Source organism: Carassius gibelio, chromosome A20 (genome assembly GCF_023724105.1).
Source record: "Carassius gibelio isolate Cgi1373 ecotype wild population from Czech Republic chromosome A20, carGib1.2-hapl.c, whole genome shotgun sequence".
Lineage (NCBI taxonomy): Eukaryota > Metazoa > Chordata > Actinopteri > Cypriniformes > Cyprinidae > Carassius > Carassius gibelio.
This window is the reverse complement of record NC_068390.1, coordinates 26,902,321-26,917,952: the sequence shown is the minus strand read 5'-3', so window position 1 is coordinate 26,917,952 and position 15,632 is coordinate 26,902,321.

Below are 15,632 nucleotides of genomic sequence, written 5' to 3'. Positions count from 1 at the left end.
TTCGACTCGCGGCCGCGCGCCGGTCACATCTGTAGGACGAGCGTTTAGTTGCTGGGAAACGTTCATCCTCAGACACACACAAACACACACACACCGGATTTTAGTTACCAATTTCATACCGTGTACAGTACAGCAGCGTTATTTGCATTCGCTGAGTAAACCGGAAGTAATGACGTTGAACATCATATCACTGGAGGCCGTTTGTTCAGCCGAGTAATTGATTTAAGGAGCGTTAAACCTGCAGATTTTACGCTCAGATACAGTAGAACTGATGCTAATTACCGCACATAACACCACGAAACATAAACCAGACGAGACCAGAGAGGCAAGAAAGCTACAAGAGAGAGAGAGAGAGAGAGAGAGAACCCAATGGCGGTGAAACATAATGACAAAATAGCATGTCATTGGGGGGGAAAATGAAGGTAAATCGTTAATTAAAAGCAACACTGGCAAAAGACTTGCATGAGATTGTGTACAAGACTAAAAACACGTTATTTCTCATTAATAAGTCACATGCAAATAAATGTAGTTCCTGTGTCTCGTTAACAGTGCAAAAGGTTGTGGGTTCGATTCCCAGGGAACACACATACTGGTGAAATACGTGTAGCCTGGATTGCACTGTAAATTGCTTTGCATAAATGTCAACAAAAAGCTTATACATGAGAATAATTTCGTGTAGATTTCACAAATAATAATAAAGAAATTGCAAGAATATAATTAAATATTTTTTGTTAAAAAAATATTTGTTTATTTAAAGAATTTTCTTGAAAAACATACTCCAATAATCTTTATTTATAACACTGCATTTTTTTTAAACACTAATTAGTATTATTTAAAAAATTACACTAAAAATGCATTATCAAAACTGGAAGGATTTGGGATATTAAGGTCTTCTACAATTAGGAAGTAATCAGTTGGTAATTGAATTAGTTTTACATGAAACTGGTCTTATTAGGACAATACAAGTAGAGATCAATCAATATAATATATAGTGGCCTGCCCGGTAACTATAGCCAAGAAACAAAAACTGGTTTTGCAAAGGTTTGCATGTGATCTTACCTCCATATCTCCATCCTAGGGTTCATCTAAGCAACACTACATCACAAGAACTGATATAGTGAGAATATGGAGAAAAAAAAAAAAAGCTAAATTTTATTCAGATGCTCAAATTGAGCAAAAACAAGCAATTTGGAGCAGATGCTGATATTTATATGGACAAAAAGTTATGAAATTCTGATGCCTGTAATGTAAATCAACAAGATTTTTATAGCAATACAGCAGATATTTCCATATGACAATATAAATATCAGTTGTCTTAAGTAAGACAATATCTAAATGCTTTAAATGTTTGATCATCAAAACATAATGTAGTGCAATACAATGTTGATAGAGATAGATGAACACATAAACGTTCCTCAAAAGCCTGTTTTCTCATATTTGAACATGACTTTTATGGATAATCAAATAATTCAAAGTTGTTTAAGTCCATGTTGTCTATGTTGAAATATTACTAACGATTTCAAAGTTATAACTTATGTACATTATATACGGTTATTTAGATTGATGTAATTAATTTACTTTATAATAATCAGTAAAGAATTCACAGCAAAAAGACACTTGAAGCACGAGCTGAAGGTGGACGTTTGTACAATTATGCTAAAAGGACTTTTACTTGCTAAATAAAAGACAGAATGCACGGAGAAGATTGTGTCGTTCATTATGATGATAATTTAGAGGCCTTGAAAATGAACCTATCAAACCCAGCCACAGATGCAAAGCTGGTCAGTCTACATTTGACCTTTCTGGATTATTTTTGGCTGTCTTCATCATGTTGAGCCTCCGCGGGGGATCAGACTGAGGTACAGCGCTGTCAGACAGAGAATCCAGCAGAGATGACTAATAGAGACAGTCACGCAATAGTAGAGACTCATTCAGAAAAGGAGAAAAAAAACCCTGAAGCTCCTTGTAAAATGAGTAGACATCAACGCTGTGAAGACTGACATATGTAATAACAGTCCAGAATATTTTTATTTTTAGAAATTAAACAGTTTATTGAACCTTGACATAAATTATAAAAAAGTTTGCATATGTTTTTTTTTTTTTTTTTTTTTTGAGTAACACATTTGATACATCAGGTTTTATGGCTCATACAGTTTGACATAGTGAGAATATGAAGGAAGAAACAACCAAGTTTTATTCAGAGGCGCAAACTGAGCAAAAATCTGCAATTTGATGCAGATGATAATATTAGGACAATTTTGATGATGCATGGACAAAAAATGAAATGAAATTACAATAGCTTGTAATGTAAATCAATTAAATCTTTTTCACAATATAGTGGATTATATATATATATATATATTAGTGGTCTGTCTCATAATAATGCTATGCCTTAGTAAGTTGATATTTAAATGCAATGCAATACGATGATGATTGAGAGATGAAAAAAAAAGTTCCTCAAAAGACTGATCACATTTGATCATTTTAAAATGATTTTTCTAAAAATGTATGTCTGGATGATCAAGTAAAGATAAGTTGCTTCAGTCCAGTAAGTTCTCATCTAGAAATAATACTAACAATACAAACATTATCCTTGTGTTTACTTCACTCACAGATTTCACAGCAGAAAGACAGGTAAAGCAGAGCTGAATATGAATGTGTTTATAATTATACTAAAAGACCTTTCACGTGCAAACTAAATCCAAACTATCAACCAGATGACAGAAGGCATGGAGTTGATTGAGTCCAAGAGTTTTTTTAGTGAAGTTTTTATCATTTAGAGGAGAAATGTGTGTATCAGATGATGCATTATTAGGTTAAACATATGAACTCAATAAAATACAAATAAAAACTTTTTAATGGCAAAAAACCTAATTTTTAAATTCGGTTAATTGTGGTTTAAAGTACTACTGGATGTTTAGCAGTGCACATTTTGTTAAAAAAAAAAAAAATGCTTTTTAACATCTTCCTATAATTTTTAATAAGAGAAAATGAGAAAATGGTGGTTAAAAGCTATTAAAGGCTATATCTTGGAAATAAATATTTGTATTTAAATGATCAACAAACACAAAGTTAAAGTGTATCACTGCAGACAGCATTTATTTACTATATACTAATTCTATAACAATCGGTTCAAAGGTCAAGAGCAGACAGATTCACTGTCGAAAGCGCTTAATGGTTTATATTTGGTTACCATTGTTTAATTTTTATTTTTTGTAAAACCATGGTTAATTTTCAAATAAATAAATAATTTACACCTTAAGATGACACGTAGGTTGAATATAAAAAATACAGTCTTGATTTGCTTTTGTATGTGTAGGTTTGTCAAATTTAGCTAGGAAACTAAAATTAAGTCAAACTCAACCAACTTAAGGATTTTTATTATTATTATTATTATTTTTTTTTTTATAACTGTTTTCAAGACTATAAAACATTGCAAAAGAGAAACTAGCTGGAGGAGAAAAGTCATACTTAGACTTCAGTTAACAGCAGCAAACTTCAATTAAAGCAAAAATCATCTCTTCCACATTCACTCCCAATCGCAGGATGAATTAGCAACAAATTTTAATACCATGCATTGATGACGAGCAACACACACACAACACACACAGTCTGTGAATGCCTTCTTTAGTTCTAATATGGTCATGAGAGAGGATTGGAGCGTTAGATGAGGTGAAGTTTCTACTCAGCAACTAAAGTGTAACTTCAGCAGAATTACAGCAGCTCTGCTGTTCAAATGCTCACGGCCAAAGAATCTGAGCCACAGCAAACCATTCAAGCTTTACATACAGTAATAAATATTAAAGCATTAGTTCATCCAAAAAATCATTTACTCACCCTCATGCCTCTCCAAACCCGTGCGACTTTCCTCTTTTCACTCAACACAAAGACATAATCCTTGAGCGGAACTCGTTTGATTGTGGATGTGGATCCACACACTGGAAAATGGGTTTTTATAACATTAAATAAAACACTTTGTGTATGAGAATCCTAAAGCATAATAAAGTCACCAAATATCAAAGCGGCCCAGCAGCTAAGCTAACTATTAGTGAGCAAAAACACATGCTAAGTATAGCCATGTTTAACAAAACTGTACATAATTAACAGTGAGCTTTCAGCTGCTATTTTCATTGTAAATCCCAACAACATAGAATTTCTTCAACCATCTGTCATGAACTTAAACAAACGCTCTACTCTTCACGATTATGGTAACCCTTAAAACTGCTAACAAAACAGAGATGCTTTAAAATCTCAGTATATCATAACACAAAACACTAAAGAGTCTCTCAGTGTTTTCTCAAATATAAAATGCCACTTAATCTCCATATTTAGTCTTCCCATTGAATTCCATGCAAATCCCAGAACCCAGTCTCAGCAAAGCTACATTAATGCTAATGAAAATTATTAATGGAATTCCAATATACAGATTTAGAGAACTTTTACACAATTTAGATTGAATGCATGCAATAAACTAAAATTGTGACAAAATGTTCAAGAATTAAGAATTACTGCTCACCCTCAGGCCGTCCAAGATCAGGATGAATTTGTTTCTTCATCAGATTTGGAGAAATGTAGCATCACATCACTTGCTCAGCAATGGATGCTCTGCAGTGAATGGGTGCCGTCAGAATGAGAGTCCAAACAGCAGATAAAAACATCACAATAATTCAGAAGTAATCCACAGCAATCCAGTCCATCAGTTAATGTCTTTTGAATCCAAAAGTTTTGTGTTTGTAAGAAACAAATCCATAATTAAGACATTTTTAACTTCAAACCATTGCTTCCCGCAAAAACAGGAGTCCATAATCCATCATAACACTTCCTTCAGTGAAAAAAGTTATCTAATCTGAATCAGGTGAGAAATCTACACAGATCAAGCATGCCAAAAACGGGATACAACAGCAGATTCATTTTTTTTCATTGGAGGAAGCATTATTATGGATTATGGGTTAATTTTTATTTTTTAGCAAGAAGCAACCTTTTCAAATTAATGCGGTCATGAACTGCTTTGTATTGTTCTCTTAGGTAAACATATAATATTATCAAGATATTTAAATAAAAAAATCATAATCAGTAATAGGCTAATTTCTGTCCTGTTTTGACCTCCTCAACAGAATGTTCTGTTTGAAGAGTGGGTGGAGCTAAACAGGCAGTGATGTAGAATTGGTGGGCGGGGCTAAACAGGCAGCGATGAAGAATCTGTGGGCGGAGCTTAACAGGCAGCAATGTAGAAGCAGGTGTTGATCTTCTTCTGCGGAGTTTAGCCACACTATTATGTTATAAAGTGGCTCATTCCACAAGCTGTCGCTTTGGCAGATTGGCTTCAATATAAGATGTTTTTAGACTAACAAGACGGACGGCACCCATTCACTGCAGAGCATCCATTGATGAGCAAGTGATGTGATGCTAAATTTCTCCAAATCTGTTTTTCAAATGAAGAAACACTCATATACGTCTTGGAAGGCCTGAAGGTTAGGAGATTTTAAATGACACCTCGGGAGGTTGCATGTAATATGCAGAAGCTACACAGAGGCAAGATTATAAGTGAATACTGACAGATGTCAATGTGTTCCTCACACAGTTTTCGTAAGAACCCTTATTTAAGAATTGTGTGTGCTGTTGTTTCTGCTGTGAGATGTGTGCTGCACTTTGATGACAGACTCAATGCAACGAGAGCAGAGAGACAGTGAGATGACTGATGAGAAAGTGCCTTACAGAGACAAATGATGGGATTCTGCTTGATGCACAAGAAAAGAGAGAGAATAGAATTACTTACTGGATTGAGCAAAATCCTGATTTAAGAACCGGCTCCTTTCAATTCATTACTCTGAATTAAATTGTCCACAACAAAGGAAGTTGAACAGAAATGAAAGGAGGAGAAAATTACGGAACTTCAATTAAAATAAATTGAACACAATCACACTACAGAGACGCTATATTCCAACACACATACATAAACATAAATAATTACATTATAAAGTTTTGTCTGGTTATTTCTGCTACTGTATTGTGTGTGATATATACAAAATATATGAATTGATTAAAGATATTTATCTAAACTTATTTCAGTATGGTCAAAACTATTTAATCATATGGCACCACTTTGATTTCAAACTTTATGATTTTTAGTCTCGGGGAAACTAGAGCATTCTGGGAAATGAAGTGCTGTTACACCATGGTCCAATAAAGTTAATTTATTAAATAGAATAAAAAATAAATTAAAATTATTATATGTTTATATTTGATTTGTCTGATTTTTGTAATGTTTACAAACAAAATTCACACATTAGGACTAATATATTATTAATATTAAGAGTTTCTGATTTGAAGTGAATTTTGAACAAAATATATAAATAGAAAATGCACACTTCATTCTATTTAATAAATATAGAAATAATAAAACATTCTTTATGCATACATATATATTGTATATAAAAAGGAAATATTCTTCAATCTGTTTGCTGCCATGAATAGAATTGGAATTGAAATCATGACAACCCTTTTACCAAAAAGAAAGCAAGAGCGCGAGCGCACACTCACAGAACACATAAATATGCACACACACTCTTCACATGACCTGTGTGCCATGATAAGGTTGTTCTGCATTCAGAAATGTGCCTGCTGCATGTTAAAAGCCCTTCAGCGGGGCCCCCTGAGGCCCCTGTGCGTCCCTGCTGTGTGAGTGCATTTCTGCACACTCTGCTCTCCTCTTCCTAAAAGCCTTTCTTCATCTGTCCCTTTTCTCCTTCTGCTTTCTCCTCCACTGCTTTTGTTCCCGTTTCTCAGATCAGAGGAGTTAAAACATCGAAGAAGATCCAAGGTTGAGCTTTTACACGTGTTTATCAAACATCAAACAGCCCAAACATGCTCTGCAGTGGGTTTCCACCCTCTTTCCATAATAAAGTAAGCACAAAATGACCAGAAAAACCAAAATACACCAGAATGTCTGATTTAATTTATATCAAATAAAATATCAAACCAAGTGGCATTTTTTTTGCTTATAGGTTTGCTTATATATATAAACTGTTCTTATTAAATTAATCTAGGTTACTCGTTTTATGTAATGTAATCTGACTACTTGTAAGATTACATTTAGATAACTTTTTATCTAACTTGTTTTAAATTTACTATTAAACATACTGTATTGATATAGAAAAGCAAAGAGAAAGAAAATATATTCCATTATATTTCATATATATATATATATATATATATATATATATATATATATGAACATCATGAAGTGCATTAAACATTACATTAAACTATAGGTTAAATCAATAAATTAGGAATGATATACTGCCATTGTGTGAATAATATGTAATCCACACAGAGCAACTCTAATCTGATTATGCGCATTATAAAATGTCATTACTTTTAATTACTAGTACTTGATTTTGGAATCTGATTTCGTAATCCAGATTACATGTAATCAGTTACTACCAAAGCTCTGTGTTTATGTACTGTATGTGTGTGCTGTTATATATATATATATATTTTTATAACAAACCTTTTTTACTGGAAGTTAGCGGTGTTCTGGCCGCTCTGCTCTCTGGAGGACACTTCTGTATTTCTGCCCCAGTTTCTAACCCGATTCTCCAGTAAAACACCTCTCTGTCTGTCCGGTCTTCTACTGCACTGCTGCAATGCGCTTTAGAGTGAAGTGTGCCATCACAAGAGCACAGCACGCTCAGATCAATTATTAATAAACACTTGTGTGAGTGATAGTGATGCAGAACATCCCAACACACACACACACACACACACACACACACAGAACATCAGCATGTGCTTGTATATGACGGTGTGTCAATATGAAAACTGTCAAGTTCAGTTTTCCCATGCAATGAAAACATGGTAATCTGCTGGGTGGTATGACATAGTTGAATAAATAATATAGAATACAGGATACATATATTAATCTCCATCTGTAGACATATTATTCATTGAGCATGGATGGATGGATACTGTAGAATAGGGCTTTGTAATGTTTCTCCAGCCTGTAATCTTCATACCGTCCTGCAGGTGTCAGTATATGCCTGATGTTTTATTAACAGTCTCCGCTGGAAGCACAACTGCATCATGACCTGCTGGTAATTGCAAATAATCTGCTGGAAGGGCCCATGGCTTCACGTGTCACCCCGGCTAAGATTAATGGGGTTTCATCCGGAGGATACAGACAGAGTGTTATAATATATTCCAGTTTAGCAGCAAAAAGTGGTGCATTCTTGCTGTTATAGAGTCAGGAACAGAATTCAAAAGACAAGAGGAAACACACATGTGTGAAAAAAACATTCAGAAATGATAATAAAACAGCTGCATGGCCAAAAGCAGAAAACTAAAACAGGTCAATCGAGGTGGGTTATGGTGGCTCTTTTAGCAGGTGGCCGCCAGTGACCAAAAAAAAAAAAAAAAAAAGATAAAGATAAATTCTACAGTATATTATGTAAATCATATTGATTTTATTATTTATTAGTATTTTATTAACTTGAATAAAGTTACTTGTAATACAAATGTAGTAATAAAGCACAAGTTTTTTTTGTCATACCTGTATATATCCATTAAGTTAAATCTGAGAGCCAGTGTGTATTATTTTATTGTGTTTTCATATTACTAACAAGTTTATAAAATGAAAACAATTTTAATAATGAGCAATTTTAAAAATCCAGAAGCAGAATATCAACTATTTTCTTTTAATAAGTAGTTTGGCCATTACATTCCCCCTCTACATTTCAAATGGTTTGGCCAAAACATAGTGTTTCATTCAACATTACTTTCAGATTAATTTACAAAAAAGCTGAGTAACACAGAGCTAAAGTTTTAGCACTGTAACAGTTCAAATGAAAACGCCACAGTTTAAAAATAAAATATGGAACCATTACATTGTGCTGCTAATATATTAAAGAACAGTCTTTAGTTTAGAAACAATACAAACAGTAGCAGAAAGAGAGGAAGACAGTCGAAAAAGAAAGAACCTCAACTAAAACAGCTGGATTCTTCTCTTTCGGTAGTGACTGGCAAACCGTCTATCAAAACCATCTAAGTCAAGACATTATGCTCTCCTCAACTCAATGCCTCAAATGTGTTTTTATGAGCTTAAGTGCAGAGAAGCTGTGCTCACAACTTGCACTGCTGACTGGTAAGGCCACAGATATGCAGCACAAATGAAAAAGCTGATAAAACACTTATTTGCAAGGCTCAATGGTAAACTCGATTAGACAATTCAATTCCAGTCTTGAATTTCCTTTCTAACACCATCCTCACTTGATGCAGTTCATGTTTTATGTCATCAGCATCACATGCATAAATCCTAGCAAAGCTAAAAATGGTCATGGTCACAAAATAAACTGATACAAAATATGCAAATCACCATGACAGTGTTTATTGTTCGATAGCGCCTAGCGTATTTTAATTTTTAGGCCCCGTGTCCTGCTAAAAACGCTCACCTGTGAGCGCTTTTTGTAGCACAGCGTTTTTTTTTTTTTTTTTTTTTTTTTTTTTTTTTTTTAGACGTTACGGAATATCCCCTAAACTGTTGTATCTGATTTGGTAAATAATTTGTTTGTGACTAAAATGCCCTGGATGCTCAGAAACCAGCAATATTAATTTAACCTCCATTTTTCTCGATTTTGCGCTTTTTGACACGTCTTTGTAACAAAATGACATTTGTGACAGTTGTTAGGTGTGGAATTTGCCCCGCCCCTCCTGCGCTCTGATTGGTTAGCTGGCTAGAAAGTGGCAGTGATGAGCGCAGCGTTTTATCCAATGTCGAACATTCTTCAAGACTTCAACTCTCGGCGCGAGAAAAAAAAAAAAAAACGCCCAACGCTCGGCACGCTCCTGGCGTTTTAAAAAAAAACGCGGCGCTCCAATTGAGAACAACTGATAAAATATGCTAGTTTTGGTGGACACAGGGCCTTACTGTGTTTTATTAAACGTTGACTAAACATTAGATTGAAATCAACCACGACCAACGCGGGCAGAGCCTGACGGGGTAAAAAAAAGGATCTGAAAAAAACATACAAACATATTAAACCATACATAAAGGTTACCTACCAGCTCTTTGTGTGGTGTCTTTACTTCCCAAACTTGATAAAGTAAAAGTCCAAGACCGCGACGACTGTTGTTTGTCTGACGCTGCACTTCTTTGAATCTCGAACTTCAGTAAAGTCTATTATCTGATCGGCTGTAAAATGAACCAATCACAAGACGTCTTATAGGGGGAGCACCTGGGGTGGCCAATCAAATTTCAGGGGGAGGGCGGTGCCCACGTAGACCCGCCCCTGGTTGTTCCAAACCTGTATGAGTTTCTTTTTTATAGATGTTCACCAAGATGGTAGCCACTGACTTCCATAGTATAGAAAAAGAACACTATGGAAGTCGATGTCAATCTCTTTAAATGGAGAAACATCAAATTCTCCAAAACTATTTGTCAAGTTTAAGATTAAATTTCATATTTGAAATCACCAATAAAATCTGACAACAACTTTCTCATAAATGTTGTTTCTTTCAGTGATTGGCTATTTTACTCAGAAGGCGGGGGTTCTTTCTATAGAGCGGCCATGTGTTGTATTTCTTCCCATTCAAAACTATAACTAAGTGACATGTCTTGGGTATAGTATTTGCCTGAATAAACAGTTTTTTAGAGGAAACAGCTCATTAAATGTTTGGAATGAAGACAGATTTTCATTTTGGGCCAACTATTCCTTTATAACTGACTACAGACTTCATATAATTTCATTTTGTGGAGAATTATTCAGTTACACCTTGAAGAAGATCCATCATGTCCAGAAGACATGATTTCATTGAGACCAACTGCTGTTTTCAGATGTATTAAACACACTGTAATCTCCTTATATTTGTTCATGCTGTGTTGTTTTTGACAGCAAAACTGATAAAGCTTTCCTCGAATGAAGCACACACACTGTGTGTGTGTGTGTGCGAGAAAAGAACTCCATTAATGGCCAATAAGATGAAAGGGCAGCAGTGCAGGATGAGACAACATCTCATTTCTTCAATTAATCCAATTTACAGAAAAACACAGGCCAGCTGAGACCGAGACGGAGCGCTCGTCTTCCATCTGAATGCACTCATACAGGGGAAATCCAGCCAAACAAAGGCAAACACAAACGGCTCATCATGACATTAATGACAATGGACAGATGTGCAGATAGACGGAGGATGAGGATATGAGTTTGTTCATTATCTGCAGTGCTGCAGGGGACTTGATAGCGATTTTGATCTGCATCAAGTCAAATTACACAAGACAAATGCAAATAAAAACTAAAAATCAGTCGACCCTCATCTCACACTCCTGTAAAGATGCAATAAATCAAAAACATAAAACAAACAAACAAAAAACAATGCAATGCAACTCTTTTATTCTGACATCAGTAGCTATCAAGCACTTTATATTTCAATCCTAAAATCAAGATAAAGTAACAGCAACATATTTTCATTTTTTTTCAAGGACCACTGAGATTTGTTGCACTGTGATATTATTTTCATGATAACTGAGTACATTTTCTCTACTATAATGTGAACAAATATAGTTCATAGTAATACATTAATTAGTATACAGTATGTCTGGACACATTATTTTTTTTTCAAGTTAAGATAAGCGTTAAATAAAGAAATGGCGACAAATACTATGAATTTAAAAAATACAATTAAAAGAGAAATCATCATTTTTTAGGCATTATAATATTGATAATAAGTGTTTATTTATTTATTATTATATTTATGGAATTGTCTTTTTTATTGACTCTTAATGAGATGATTTCAATACTTTATGCAAAATATAATACACACAAGAAGGGATTTTGTGCAAAAAATTGCAAATCTCTTTGCTGAGATTCATCAGTGCACATTTCATTTCATTTTTGATTTCATTTCTGAAAGAAAAATCACAAATAAAATAATTTTAATATCTCAGTTGTTTCTAGTAGTAATGTAGAGTTTCATTTACAGATGTTTCTCCCGACAAAAAGACCACTGTTGTCTCAAAAGTTCCTCTTCTAGACTTTCAGAAAAGATCGCAAAAGTGTCTAAAATTTGTCAAGATGCTAAAGTCTGCGATTAGAAATCAGAGATCTCAATATGAACTAAAATTTTCTCTAAATCAAATGATCTGAGCGGCTATCCATATTCATTTTATAGCTCTATGCTATTACTATATTTCACCTTTACATTTGTGTCTATTTTTGATTCTGCTGGGGAATTTTAGGAGAAACATCTCATGCTTTCATACTGAATGCATCATACATGAGAACTCCATTAGGTTTCTGAACTGTGAAAGTACAAGCTCTGAGCAATTACATGTTCCTCTGGGCTTTCTTCATGAGAAGTGACTTCTTTGACTCACTCTCTGTTGTTTGCTCCTCTCTGAGAGCTCTTGTTCTCTACTCTGATGGCATTTTCGTGCTATCTGACCTCCTTAACTGTCATCTTCATCTCTCTTTCTGATTCAAAGCAATGCTATTGTTCTCTCAGACTTGCTCTCTCTCTGATGTTAGTATGCAAACGCATATATGACTGCTTACCTATATGTGACTCTGGAGCAAAAAACAGTCTTAAGTCGCTTGGGTATATTTTTAGCAATAGACAAAAAAAAAAAAAAAAAAAAAATTCATTGTATGTGTCAAAATTATAGATTTTTCTTTCATGCCAGAAATCATTAGGATATTAAGTACAGATCATGTTCCATGAAGATATTTCTTACCGTAAATATATACAAACGTAATTTTCGATTAGTAATATGCATTGCTAAGAATTAATTTGGACTTTAAAGGCAATTTTCTCAATATTTAGATTTTTTTGCAACTGGATCTCAGAAAAAAAAAAAAAAAAAAAAAAAAAACAGGTGCAACTCAGCCATGCCCACTTCGTGCATTACATTAAGAAAATGGTATGTAAAGCGAAATAGAGATACATTAGGCTTTTGTCAACAATGTTAAGTGACGAGGTAGTATTCAACACGGCGTGTGTAAGTTCACCTTCATCAGGAAGCTGCACTCCGCCATCTTGTTTTTACAGAGCTGCTGAAAAAATCCTATACATTTCATTACTACATTATAACTTTACATAGCAAATAGTTGTCTGCTGATTTGTAAAAACGGCATATAGCACTTAATACAATTAACTTAACAATTAATACTGAACAATTTAATCTATTTCCTTAATTTTAATGAACCGAAATTCAAATGAACTGAACCTTAAAGCAAGCTCTTGTTTTAAAAATCTCATATAACTAAGATACGTTTTTCATCCAAAAAATATGTTTCATATATTGGCTTATTTATTCCAAAATGACTTCTATAGTTATGTATAGCCTACAATTCAGACGACACATTCTTAGAGTAATGAATTATTATGTTTATGGCTTATCATCACTGTAAAATAATTCTCATTCTGATTTACTTATATATATATATATATATATATATATATATATATATATATATATATATATATATATATATATATATATATATAAATATATATATATGTATATATGTATATATGTATATATGTATGTAGCAGAGCTCAGGCACTAACTTGCCCAATTAACAGAGACATTCTGACATTCTCTGCACTTTTTACCTTTATTCAAATGAGCTGACTATGAGCTGAAACTATTTGCTTTGTATATTCCCATGAACATAAAATCCCTGATGGGATTTTTGTTTTATTTATTACAAGACTTGAGCTCGCATAATAAAATAAGCCTTTCTGGAAAGCGACAGGGGAGATGCATGCAAATCTCATGACAGCCTTCTTCTGTCTGTCTGTAAGCAGAACATCTTTAAAATAAAGATCGAAGGATACACATGGAGAGATGGAAGTGTAACAGTGTGTGCAACAGAAATCACATTTACTTTAGGAACATACACAGCTGGCGAGTGAAGATGGACAAATTATGATGTTTTTAGTGATGTGAAGTGCCGCGGCTTTTTGAATATTTTATATTCGCTGGTATGATCAGAAGCAAATTAAGTGTTAGTTAAAAGTTGTAAGAGTCTCTTAGACTCACACATCACATCTCTAGAAATGACTCAGGACCTTCCTTCAAATCTGTGGGATTTTTCTCAGCCACCTGGGAAAAAAAGATCCTTATCCAATCAAATGAAAGAGAAAAGAGTGGTTTAACACCCAGTGGAACACGTCTGATGACAGGAATATTGTTATTTGGAAATGCACCAGTCAAATGTAAGCTACAGCAAACTTTTCTAATTTTGTTTTGCACTGTCTTCATATTTCTACTGTAAGAGTATGCAGCATCATTCTTCAAGATGGATGGTCATACTAGGTTTTAAAAAATGTATAGTGAATCTTCTTTTCTCTTTGTGGTCAGGAAGATTCGCTCCAATGCATTTGTGTTAAAAATAAAGCAATAAGCTGCTGGAGGCAGTGAGTAACAATGTTAAGAGGTGTTTTCATTCTGCAGTATGTTCATCACTTTAACCTTGTTGATAGACCTATGACTGCATACTGGAACATACTAATACAAGCTCATATGGGAACATCACCAGTTTTGTTTTATATTAAAAGGCACAATAAATTGTTTTATTTAAAAATCCAAAAACCACTAGAACAGTGTTATATATTTCACTGACTTGTGTACTTACATTATCCCAAATGTTTTGAAGAATATTTGAATCCAGAGAGATAAAAAAATTTTAAGTAGTGACACGGACCATGTCCACAGTGTCATTGTGTCACCTTCCAGTGATGTCATAGCACCAAAGACGCTTTAATATATTATGTATTTTAATAGACCGGTGATGACTGCACAGAGTTGCATTATAACAGAACATTCAATTGATCTAGTATGATAAAACAGCAATGCATTACTAAAGAGCGGAATTTTGTTATTATGACTGTTGCATAATAAAATCTCTGCTGCTTTCGAGCTGTGTGTCACGCTCATTCAGCGGCCTTGCTTTGCTTTGATGGGTTTCAGCCTCAACCTGCTTCATTTAACAAAATAAAGAAATCATTAGCTTAACCATGAACATTATTTCTGCTCGAGTCCCATTGGATTGCATCAGCTCCCATGATTCCACACTCAGTCATGGAGTCATCAACTTACGCCTTTTTTTTTTTTTTAATACACATCCTCTAGCGGTGAAAACTTACCTATAAAAAAAAAGGAATTTCATAATTTACTCATTTAGCAGAGTTGTGCATCATTCAGAACTCAACTAAGCATTTAAAATTCCAGTGCATTTCCTGAATTAACAAAATGTATATATATATATATATATTGCCTAAAATATAACTAAAATATTTGCTTAATATATGGCGTAAACAACACAGATTAAGGAAATGTATTTTCTTGCACACACATACACACATGCATGTATTATACATAAGGAAACATATGTGAGGAAACATATGTAATATATTTATATATATATATGTAATTTTGTTTTTGTTTTTTGTATGAGAAAATTCCAAAAGTCCTAAAGTTTTTTATAAAGGTCTTTTATAAAAGTCTAATGTGGACTACGTTTCCCAGAATGCACTGCATATATTGACTTTATTTTCAAAATTCACTGAATTCGTCACTTCTTTAATTTAGTCATAGTTGCTAGTAACCTACTGGCTAGTGCAAAACAGCTTATTTTCAA